This window comes from Podarcis melisellensis, assembly GCF_964234715.1.
Source record: "Podarcis melisellensis genome assembly, chromosome: 4".
NCBI classification, from domain to species: domain Eukaryota; kingdom Metazoa; phylum Chordata; class Lepidosauria; order Squamata; family Lacertidae; genus Podarcis; species Podarcis melisellensis.
In genome coordinates this window covers 49,202,557-49,214,826 of record NC_138531.1, presented here as the reverse complement: position 1 = coordinate 49,214,826, position 12,270 = coordinate 49,202,557, and the positions used below count along the sequence as shown (strand labels likewise).

At 43.9% G+C, this 12,270-nt stretch overlaps 1 long non-coding RNA gene across 1 annotated transcript; it reads right to left on the bottom strand.

Moving 5' to 3' along the window:
* Positions 1-7,654: 7,654 nt before the first annotated feature.
* On the bottom strand, positions 7,655-11,613 carry LOC309368743. The gene is made up of 2 exons (XR_014167917.1): positions 11,333-11,613; positions 7,655-8,792 (listed from the first exon to the last, which is right to left on the bottom strand). It is a non-coding gene; the product is annotated as an uncharacterized lncRNA (long non-coding RNA).
* Positions 11,614-12,270: the final 657 nt, after the last annotated feature.

The following is a 12,270-nucleotide window of genomic DNA, read 5'->3' as shown; positions in this document are numbered from 1 at the left end:
GCTCTGTGTGTGCCGGGGCCAGAGGAGCACGCGGGAAGCCCTCCCTCCGCCCCCTCCGAAAACCGAGACAGGCCCATTGACGTCACTTTGACGCCAGAGCGACGCGCGATCAAGCGCGAGCCTGAATGAGAAGGGAGAGAGAGACATCCAGCCGTTGCCAAGAGACGGGCGGCTCTGACGCGCGCCCAGATGGGCCCGTCGCCCTGGAGATCGGGAAGGTGGGGTGACGTTAGCGCCGAGGGAAAGGGAGAGGGAAGGAGTGAGAGGAGGAACAGCCCTCCCCGCTGGAACCGCACCACGTGACCGTTTGTTATCATTGCAGGGGTCGCCCCCTGTCGGAGCCGCAGCGCCTCCAATTAACCCGTCCGGCGCCGGAACTCAGCCTAGGCGCTTTCTCTCTCCCCCCCCCCCTTTCCTTTGTTAACCCCTTGTGCCCCGGAGCACAGTGTGAGATTGGGCGCGTGGAACCCTACGGACTCTACTACGTGAGAATGTAAGAGACCGTGTGCAAAGGGCGGCCGGAGAGCGGGGCTGCTTGGCAGTTAAGGGTCGCACGTGCGCCGCCTCACCCGAGACCCCGATTAACCCCGTAGGCGCCAGTGGGGCGGATTTAACCTCTTGGCCGACGCGGCAAAGCGAGGCGGGCAGGCAGGGCGGTGTCGCCCCATCCATGTGCACCGAAATAGGATTAGGCAGCTTCACGCACCGGCACCCAAGGCAGGGATTAAACCTGGCCGCGGCTCTGAGAGGCTAGGCTGGCAGGAATGGCAGGAATGGCCTCTCCTCGGGGGCAGCCAGGGGCAGCTCGGCTGAGCTCCTCGCCCGCCCCGGGGGGATGAGGCCTGTGGGGGGTGATCGCCGGGCTCTCCAGGCGGTTGAGGGGGGAGGCGCCTGTTCAAAGTTGGCTTTGAACCCCCCTCGAAAAGGGTCCGAGCTCTCGGGCATATTCGATTTATTTTTTATTTTGATTTTTGGAACCACGGGTCAAGGGATTTGGAAGCCGCGTGTGTCAAGTGACCTTCGGGGCGCTTAAAATCGGACCAGAGAGACCTCGGCTTCTAAAAGCGCCCGAGAAGATGTGTTTTCCCCTCCTCGCGTCTCCCAATAAGGGATGGAGAAGAAGGAGCCTCGGCGGCGGGCGAGATATGGTCGAGGATCCCTCACGCCCACAGCTCCACGAAGATGGGGTCGGCGGCCACCAAATTGAAAACAACAAACGCACTCCCGTCTCGAAACAGTTAAACGTGCCTTGTAGACCCAATGCTTCATTTTTTTATGTGCTGCGTGCACAAATAATAAACGGGCTGCAAGCAAAATCCCCGGCGTGACCTTGACAGTTTGTCCTGCCTGGATTCAGTTTGCGTGGGTCACCTTGCCCCAACTCCTATAATGCCATTTAAATTGGCCGAGAGCTCGTGCAATGTGGCAGCAGGCCAGAAGTCCAAAGGCTAGTTTCAATTGCCCGGAGTGGAGAAGAATGCAGCAAAACCTCCGAATGAGAGTGGAGAATCACCCCAGCTCAAAATTTAGCCATCAGCAACGTCATTTTGGGGTGAGGTGATGCAGAAGCTGTGGCTTGTTAGAGAATTCTGTATACGTAAATGTATATATATACATATGTAGTCAACTCAGTTCCATGGTTTATGGCATGTGCTCCCTCTATGCAGCTCTAGCCAATTTATACATTTTTCATTTCATCTGGGCGTTTCCCCCCTCCCTTTGAATTATTAGCATAATCACAACTATATTAAAAAAACACACACAGAAGGAACATAACAAAAATCAGGGAAATTTTGAGACTGAGACAAATTGATATATAAATGTTATATAAAAATTATTATCGTGTTTAAAACAACAACAACCACCAACTACAACATCACGAGCATATCCTGGACATATTTTTTCTTAGAGAGAAGGAGAGGTCAATATCTCATTGCTTAGCAGTAAAATTTAGGTAAGAATTCTGTGCACATTTACTCCATGGAAATTAAAAATAAAATAAAATCATTTGTACCCACTGCATGGTTCCTACACAGCTGTCTTCCAGTGAGCCAAAAGTTAAAATTAGGTTGCAAGGACAAGAGTGTAGGTGTGACAGAAACAAGACATGGCCTTAGCAGAATAGACATCTGGGAGTTTTGAGTGTTTGGGCTGCTAGACACAAACTTGATCAATGACCTTGGACTTTACTTGACCTATCTTTGTGATGGAGGTAATGAGATGTACCTGTTCAGTGATGATCAGTTAGTGTCTGAACAGTGCTCAAAGAACCTCATGTGAAATAACAGGTGAATAGTCCTGATTATTAGGAAACAAAACTCACTGTTCTCACTGAAGCACTTGAAACCTAACAAAACAACATGTACAAGCACAGTGGCTGCAAATGAACAATTCCCTAGAAGTGATTATGGGTGAGATACATTGTGACAGGCTATGTTTCATCCCCTTGAAACCCTGGCAAGAGACTGTCCTAAACAAAGTTACACCTGGAATAAGGCAGGAGTTTACTGTAGTCATAAAATAAACAGATTTGTCACCCAGGAATGGATGATATTGAGCAGCTCAGCATAACTGGTAAAATGATCTATTATGGCACATTACACAGGGGTGAGGCCCATTGGAGTCTTAGGTTTATCCTGGGGACGCTTGTATCTTTCTAGAATTATTTCAAGTGGGGCTTGCAACACAATGTTACAGTGTGGAATGTTGCTGTTTAGTGTTTCCATTGCATCTCAATTCCATACCTTCCCCTGATTTCCCCCGCCCTGCAACCAGCTTGCACTTCGTGCCCACTGAGCTTGCTCAATCTTCAATAGGAAATTTTATGTGGTGTTATATATGGAGGAACACACTTGTGCTCAACTCCAGCTACATTAAATTATTTCATTGCTCAATTGAGGTCTATGGGAAGCTCTCACTTTCTGATCCTCACAACATAAATAAATAGCTCTTGGGTGAACCAGGACCTATTCAGAAAACGAGATTATTATTATGTATACATCATATGTGTATATGTGTGTGTTTATCCATCCTCCTGTTCCAACCACTCCATTCAGCCACTGTTCTGTCCTTCTCTCCCACCCAGTTAGAGTTTGTTTACTCTCAGTCTCTCAGTATTCCATATTGAATTATTATGGTTGGGGTAGGACCTTGAGGTTTACCCCCTGCAACTTTTTGCAATTGTGCATATCTCAAGGTTGTCCAGGGTCTGCTGGTACTTGTCTCTTGTGTGCTACTACTGCACAAGCAACAGGAAGTCTCAGGTTGGTATGAGTATACAGGTGATGGTTGTACTGTTCAGGGATCACTTCCCTTTTTGCTCCTGTGCCTGTTCACCAAACTTTCTTCCACTTCCCCTCCCCTTTTGCATCAGCTTCTAGTCATGAGTGGAGACTGTGTTTGGTTCCCAGTTATACATTCTGATATATCCAGACCTCAGTCTCTGTCACATCTGTGGTTCATGGTAGATGAGTCTGGAGGTAGCACACATGTTAGGGCTTGATTGACGCAGGTCAGGTTTCACCCATTCTTCTCGTCTAAAACCTCCCAGGGTTTATGATATCCTTGTGATGTTTGCAATGCCATTTACATCAACATTGATCCTTTTAATAAAGAAGTTCCCACACTTTTCTGTCTGCCAGTTCCAGTTAAATATTAATACGATGTTTTCAAGTAGTTTGGTGATAGAAGTTTTGAAAGTTAAGACACATTCTCCTTCCCCTGCCTCTCTGTTTTTAAAATGCCTTGTAGATCTGCTGTACCACTTTAAAATCTGTGTAGGAATGAGTCAGCATGACTTCCCCCCAACATTGCAGTTTGCAGAGTTTCTCAGTGTATGCTTTATCACTCTCACCTGTTCAGCATAGAATCAGTCCACAAAGTTGCCCTTGTGCAGACCCCTGGGTATGCATTCTGACAATGTGTGTGCATAAAGTTCTTACACAAATGTGCTTGCCTGTTCAATGAAAGGGGCAGCTTTGTGTTCATGTACTGTTTAGTTTGCACATTGTATGGACAAATTAACTTCCGATTGGGAATGGCTGAATTGCTACAACAGGAAGATATGAAACTGCAGGAAAGGGAGTTTGTAGACTCAAAACAAATAGAGGTGGTTTTTTGGTGGAATTAATGAAGTGAAATAAAGATTGAACCATTCTATAATCACAATATTCTTGCAGCCAAATAACTGGCTGGCCAGTTCCATATAATCTCTGAAACTCAGTCCATGCCTCCTCCCAGCCTATGCCCCTTATCCTTTTCTGCCCATTAGGGTTGGTAGGTCACAACACTGCGATGTTATAAAAAGCCACAGCCGTCAGAATTCCCCGAACATGGTCTAGACTTTAGACTTTGCAACTCTATACACATTGGCTCTCTCTCTTGTTTGCCCATGTCCAGCCAAAATGGCATCATTTCTCTAGGCCAGACCTTCACCCCAGTTCTGCTTCCTTTGCTGCCCCTTTCGCCATATTTACAGTCCTGTGCATGTCAGTCACATGCATGCTGACTGAATGCATTGCGGGGAGGGGAGGACTGCCCCCACTGGTCACGTCTCCCTGCCCCCCCACCTCTGTATGTTCAGCAGAAGCATGAAAGGGATTCACAATTCCAAATCAAGCACGCGGGATCAGAGGAGTTCACCCATCACAGGAGAAAAGGTAATAGAATGTGCAGGTGCTCCAGCTGGGGCATAGACAGACAGGGACACCTGAAGATCTTCCCTAGGGCCCTGTAAAAACTGGCTTCAATACACTGAAGTACTAGACTTACTTGTGACTGACTTACATGTAAGTTACATGACCTGACATACTGCACTCCTACATTTACTCAGATGTAAGTCCTATTGAAGAGGGGGCTGGGCTACTTCTAAGCAAATATGTATAGGATTGCAATGTATCTTTCCTTTTCATTTTGAGTTTTATTTATGCCAAGGAAAGCTTTTTATTCTTTAGAAAACTGCAGAACCAAACCATATTTATCTCCGCATAAATCTTATTTTCATACTTATAAAGTAACAAGACAACATTTAGAAAACAAAATGAAAACTTTGATTTGGGAGATTTTGGGAAAGTTCATATAGTGTTGTTTACTTACAAAGATAATGCCTACAAGAGGCCTCCTTGTAGCTCCCCTTTATAAAAGTTCTCCTTGGGACATTGTCATCATCATTCTGTAATTAATATAATACAACATAATAGCCACATAATTTATGGTGTTTTTAATAATTATGTGGTTTGGGGAAATAATGATTAAGGATTCGTTTTTCTGTCAGAAAGGTACCAATTAGTTTACTTTGTGTGTTCCCATGCAAGTATTTTTTACTGCCAAACCAGTACTGCCAAAGAAGTTATAACTGAACACTTGGTAGCTTGTCTGTGTCTGTCTAGCCATGTCATCCTCCCTCTTTTCTTCTGAATCAGTTTCTACTCTTCCCTCTGGCTCTTCTTCACCCTTTCTCTGTAGTTCCTCTGAGACCTCTTCTTGATCCATGGCAACAGAGAAGAAGGTGCTTGCATCTGCAGTTGGTGACCCAAGCTCCAGTTCCTTTTGCTCCCAATGAATGAGAGCATGGCCACATTGGATGTGAAAGGCAGCTCCCTTTCTGGATAAACATACTGCCAGCTGTGCCAAACGCTTGGATGAGACACTTGGGTTGATCAAGCCAAATGGGAGATTACCACTAAATGACCTAAAGACTAGGTCACTGTGTCCAAGCCCCAAATCCTTTGCAGTCTTCATCACATTTGTCCCATTGTCTACTACTATGCACCTATCACCCCTGGCCCAAGAGGTATGAGCTTCTTTTCTGGAAGAAACAAGCTGGTCTCTTGAGTTTGCAAAAAAAAAATAATTAAATGCCCCTAAGCATAGGGAGTTGTTTGGGCTTTCTTAGAGTAACTGGTGATTCCTGATCTGAGCAATGTCATGACTTCAAACAAGGCAGTCATTAATGTAGTGGTCATCCTGGGATTGGATGAACTAGAAGGAAGCACCAAATTGCCCACAGCTTGGGCTACAGGAGGTTGGAGGGAGCTCCATTGGTGGGATTTCTTCATGCTCCACAATGAAAGCTTCCTCCTTCAGGTGACTGCTGCAGAAACTGCACATCCAGTGCCTACTGTGGCATTTCTATGTCGGACTGGAAAAACATGTGGGTGCTCCTCAAACAGATATTGAGAATTTTTCTCATCAACCTGCTCAACTGCCTCCTTGACACAGAAACTGTCATGGCACCAGCGAGTCTTACTGTTGGGGTGGAATACACTCTTCCTGTTTTTTGGCAGCCATCCTGAAGATCAAATTATGATGGTGGTGAACTCTTGCTAGTTTCCATGTGTCCACCCTATTTACATGCAAAACAAGGGAATGTGGGATTCTTTACACTCCATGGAACCACAAAATGCTGCTCCCCTCCCCACCAGGGAAGAAGGGGTGAGTGAAGGTCTGCATCAGGAGGCTGGGGGGGGGGGATAGAGATCTACATCAAGATTAGTTTCCCCTGTGAATCTTGCCACCTGAGGCACCAGTCACCTCACCTTGCCTCATGGGTGGGCCAGCCCTGCCTTAAGTTTCTCATAGCAGCAGCAGGAAAACATCTTTCAGTAGCTGGCAGCCTCCATTATTTCAAATGCACACACCCTGCCCAAATGCCCCTGGAATGATGCTAGGCGAGGATGTAGCCTTGCTCCAGGGGCCTTCTGGGAGAAGAGGTGTTCCACTACTGCAACAGGCAACAGCATAATTTAAAGTAAATGAAATGGGGGGGGGGGACCTGCTGGTGGTAAAGGTACACATACACTTACACAAGACCTTTGAAAAATTTCACTCTCCCCTCAAAAATTTCAGAACTCCACCCCCTTTTATGCTTATTGAAGAGGTTGCTAAAATATAAACGAGCATTTTATAACACAGCCCAATTTCCTGCCAAAAACCACATGGGAAGACCATATAAATGGTGGGCGGAAGTTGCAAAAACAGAAACAGTGACAAACTCCCACCCCCAGGACAAAAATCCCCCTACATTTGGAAATAATCCAAGGTGAATGCTGCAGAAATAATTTCAAAAGCAGGTCACACCAAGAAGATGGAAGAAAGCTTTGAATCATGTTTAATTTTGCCTTGTCTTGGGAGACAACCATTTCCTTACAGGTTTACTTATGCTAAGTGGGTATCCCATGTTAAAAATGTGTTATCTGTGATTATACCTTTTTAAAATAAATGGTGTCCTCACTGCTCCTGCAGTATGACAATGCAGTGCTGGAAATGGTGGAGCACTGTGAGAGTAATAGTAACCAAAACAAAATTTAAAAGAAAAACAGCTTATGGAAATTGCAGTGTTGGACAAGATGACTAAACGTGCCAATTAGTAAATGCCATAATTCATCATTCCACCTGGCTGCATCAGTGGGGGACAGCAGATCCATCTCCTCTGGTGCCATGGAGAGGCCACTTGCCTTCTTCCCTTCCTAAACTGTTTACATTCAAACTGGTCACCATGAGACTAATTATATAACTTTAAGAATCGGTGCCTGAGTTTCATTGTTTCCCTCTTTCCTCCCTATCCTTCTTCCTTTCGTCTTGTGTCTATTGGATTCATAGATTGTAAGACACTGGGTACAGATTACTGTCTGTGGGGTTTTTTGTTTTTTAAAAAAATAGTATATACAGCGCCTACCAAACTCTAGATGCTTTATAATGATGCTAATGAAAAGTGATAGTTCACTGGAGGTGGTTTCTTCTTCAATCTGGGCTTCACCTGCTTATGAAATGGAAACTTCAGTGTTGAAAACAGAAAGGCAGCCAAAATTCAGCGCACCACTAATCTTTTCCCGAACAAAATGAACAATTTCCCCTCCCTTCACAGAAGTTCGGCCACAAACTGCTTTGTTTTTTGGGCATTGGAACTTTCTGAGCCCCTGCACAGGCTTCCCCACTTACTATCAGAGCATTCACTGCCAAATACAAAATACAATATATATTAGGCTGTATCTAATGTCCTCTGCTAGCACAAGGGTTCTTGCGTTAGCAGACCGGTGAGTTTTAATATTCTGCAACAGTGAAATCCAGGGCAACAGTAGCGTTAGCAAAAACTCATTACACAATAGTTTGTGCAACAAAGTTACCAGCAACCTACTTAAGCATTTTCTCATGCAAATATTAGTTCTGCTGGCACTAAACATTTTGCCAGCGCAACAAGCATACCCCTAAGTGACCCATTTTTTTCTACACAGTTTTTCATATAGTGTTGCATGGTTGTGCAGCCATACAGAAACCCAAACACAACAACCGTGATTTGATTTAAATAGCTAAACATCTTTATTTAGGTCAGGAAGAGGTAACTGATATCATTGTTTATTTTACTCTGTTCACCATCAGTTCTTGGTAGAGATAGCAAGGAAAAAAACCTTCGCCAATATTCAGCTCTCTGTGGTTACAGGCAACGAGGCTTATTATTACAAGGCTGCTTCCATACTCTTACTCCATTTCTGTGTGGTGTTTAGCATTTGTTTTTAAAAAATAAAATTACTGGATCAGTTTCAAGGCTGATGTATAGGGATGCACAAAGGAGAGTCATTCGTTGGGAGAGTCAAAGGATCTGTCTGTCTCAAGAGAGGCTAATTTGGAGCTCAAGGATAATTGATGGACAGATCTCCACAATGTACTGCCCTTTGGCCCTTACCACACCAGTTTCAGCCTTTTGCAACAGGAATGGATGGGGGAGGCACTGGGCATCTGCACTGATTACAGATTTTTCAAGCCACTGATAGGGTGGGTGGGGAGAGAGACCAAACCTGCACAAAGGAAAAAGAAGAGGACATTAGTATGAGAAGAAAGGAAGCGATGAGAGGGAAGGAAGAAACAAGTGCATCTTGACATGAATAAGGAGGGCAGTGTTAGGTCAAATGGCAAAAGCAGAGAGATTTCATTAAAGGTAATTTACTTTAAAAACTGTTAAAATAAAAATGTAAGTGGGGGGGGGGGGAATTACTGAGCACCAACCAGGACTGATTCTCAAAGCACAAGCATGGAAAGAATGGTCCCTGATCCTGTATATAAGCCCAGATTTGTGAGAAAGGATTTGTCAATAGCCATCTGTAATAATGTTATCTGCCCACCAAGCAGGAAAAAAGAGAAGAAATAGACTGAGTTTTCAACTAGTATAATTAGAGCGCAATCCTGTACAGGAGTTTTGCTAGCGAAGGATGTCTCATCATCATCATCATCATCATACCCCACCCATCTGACTGGGTTGCCCCAACCACTCTGGGCAGCTTCCAGCATAAACAGAAACAGAATAAAACATCAAACATTCAAAACTTTCCTTTACAGGACTGCCTTCAGATGTATTCTAAAGGTTGTATAGTTACAGGTAGGGAATGATGAAATATTTTCACCCAAATGCTTACAGGTTTGAATTCATCTTACCAAAGAGAGAAATGCAGAGTTTAGGTACCATCACGCTAATTTAGAAACCCTCAAAAATGTCAAAGATATGAGTCACCGCTCCACAAATTGCTGATTGACAAGGAGCTGGATTTTTGTTTGGTAAGTAGGTGGTCCCCTGTAGATGCTTTGAAGAAGGAGATTACATATTGGCAAAGGCATTACTAAAGACACGCATTGTCAGCAACACTCTGCTAGCAACGAAAGAGAACTTCAAAGAGGGGCTTGTGCCAGGATGATGCAAAGCGTTAAGAATTCATGACATCAGTGCTGGAATGGAGTAGAGGTTTCACACTAAATTCCTGTACATATTTGCTTGTGGCTACTTCCAAGTAGGTGTACTTGGCCTTGTGGCCTTCATCAATTCCCTAGAATCCAGGGCCTAGATCAAGCTCAACTGGACATCAATAACACCTACTCAAACCACTTATATTTTGCCGGTAATGTGCTAAACTACAGATAGCAACAACACTTGAAAAGTAAAGTGTTGAAAAAACTAAAAGATGCCAGTAGCTGGCATGAAATTTGAAACGTGTGTGGCCATTTCCATATACGGTAAGTCCTTGAAAAGCGTGCCAATTACCGTGATCAATAATTTGAAACTGGAAGTGACAGAAAAGCTATATTCACAAGCATATAATTGCTGGGTGCACTTCTAAATTCCCATGCAATTTTTTGTAAAGTGCAGGTGAATGTGGCTGGGGAAGTAAGATATCGCTGTATCTCAAGCCTGATTACACCACAGCCAACTAAAACCCTAAAACTTCCTCCTAAGAAAAACTCTGGCATTGTATTATGACTAGTGATCTCATAGTTCAGGAAGGGCTGTCCCCATCTGCTGGCTGGTACAGAGTCTATGCTTTGCTGATAGCCCATATGCCTGCCTTTGTTCTCTGCTAGTGGCCCATCTTTTTGAAGATCTGAGTCCAGTTATTAAGAGACTGACTTCCACTTTAGTTCTCCAAGCATTGGTTAAATTCTAACACTTACAAAATCCATGAATTATGGGTGTCTGGAACTCATTACCCCTGGCACCCACCAACTCGAAACAATATCATTACTATATTAACATGACATATCCACAACTAAGCTGGAAAAAATGTGTGAGATGAAGTTGATAAGGCTGCACTTCTGTTCACACTCCCTTGGGGGTAAGACCTACTGAACTCAATGGGACTTACTTCTGAGACGACACAAGTAGGATTGTGCTGTAAGAAATGTAGACTGTAATAGGAGTATGCGAGCTTTCAAGTTTACAGAACACCTTTGAGAAGGACACTGAACCCCCTAGTCTGTTAGGCATGACGTCAGTCACAGCAACAAACCAGTGTGATTTTCCATGAGTTCAATGTGACGACTAAAGCTGTGATGTGATGTGGTCTCTGTGGTCATTTAGCAGGCAATTAGGGCCTGATTCAACTCTTTGACGTTAGTAACAAGACCTCTGCTAATCTTGGCATTGGTTAGACATTTCTTAAAGCCCTTGTGGTGGTGGTCTTGCTGATGTAGTTCACATACAGTCTACAGGGAGACTTCTCTGCTTATCTTACATATTTAGCATTTGTACAAACCATGAGAATACTGGGCAAGGTGTAAAATTGGTTAGCTCTTCCTATTCCCTTGTATCTACATATCCCACCAAATTTAAGCAACATTTAATTAATTTATATGAGTGCATCATGTATCAATAAAATTACTGCCAATGTTGGGTTTTTCCATATTAATTAGGCTTTTCTGGCATTATGCATAAGACATTAAAAAGATGGTACTGTTGTATACTGAGTCCCAAATCACTTACTGAAATATTCCCCTGACATCACCCTCTTGCTCATAAGATTTTTTTTAAAAAAACAAATAAACCCTGAAATAGTTTTTTTTTATAACTTACAGTTGTACGATGCTGCATCCTGCAGGGAAAACTAGATTTATCCGCATATCATCAGAGGGAGGAACACAAAGCCTTAAGAACTGAGTAACTGAATTACTAAAGCCTGTTTCCTTTCATAAATCAGGTGTATTGCTTCCACTGTAGGAATGCATAAGGGTGGGCTCAGTCGTGTGTAGAACACTGAACAGCAGGGAGGTTGCCGAAAAAACTGTTGCAACACACATTGCTGGCTTTCCCTGGCAATATGTATTCCATTCATTTCTCATCTTTTTCTGCTTTCCTATAATTGTTATCCTCTCTGATGCATCATAAACTGCCCTCTCTTACGTCAGATGCACTGTTGTAATCCCCGCCCGCCTCTGCCCTTCTCTGTCAGGAAAACTCTAATCCTCCTCTTACTGGAGGATACTGGAGCTACATCACTGACATTTTCAATTGTACTCACCAGAAAAATCAAAAAGCAGGAAGAGGGGGGAAATAAAGAGTGGGGTTATATAAAATCAGCCAAGGTAACAGTTACAGTCGCCAGGGTAGAAAATTGTGATTTAAAACAACAACAACATAAAACAAGACATACGATCAGTGCTTACTTAAAGGTCAAATGTATTTTGCACACTCCATTCACAAATTCCTTGAGGATTAACTATATCTGCAGAACACGAGGAGCTCAGCAGAATTTCTGAATGCCATTTAATCATACCTCAATATGGTATTGCCAGCAGGCGGCCTGTGGGTGTAGGAAGAGGATGCAGCCCTTTAAACAGCATGTGTCTGCAATGATGTTTACACAACAATTCTGCAGGGCCCAGATTGCCCCGTACACAGCCAGATCCCCTAACAGCACAACCCTTTACACCAGAGGTAGCCAGTGTGGTCCCTCCAGATGTTGCTGGACTACAACTCCCACCTCTCCAACCAGAGGCCAATGTGGCACCCCA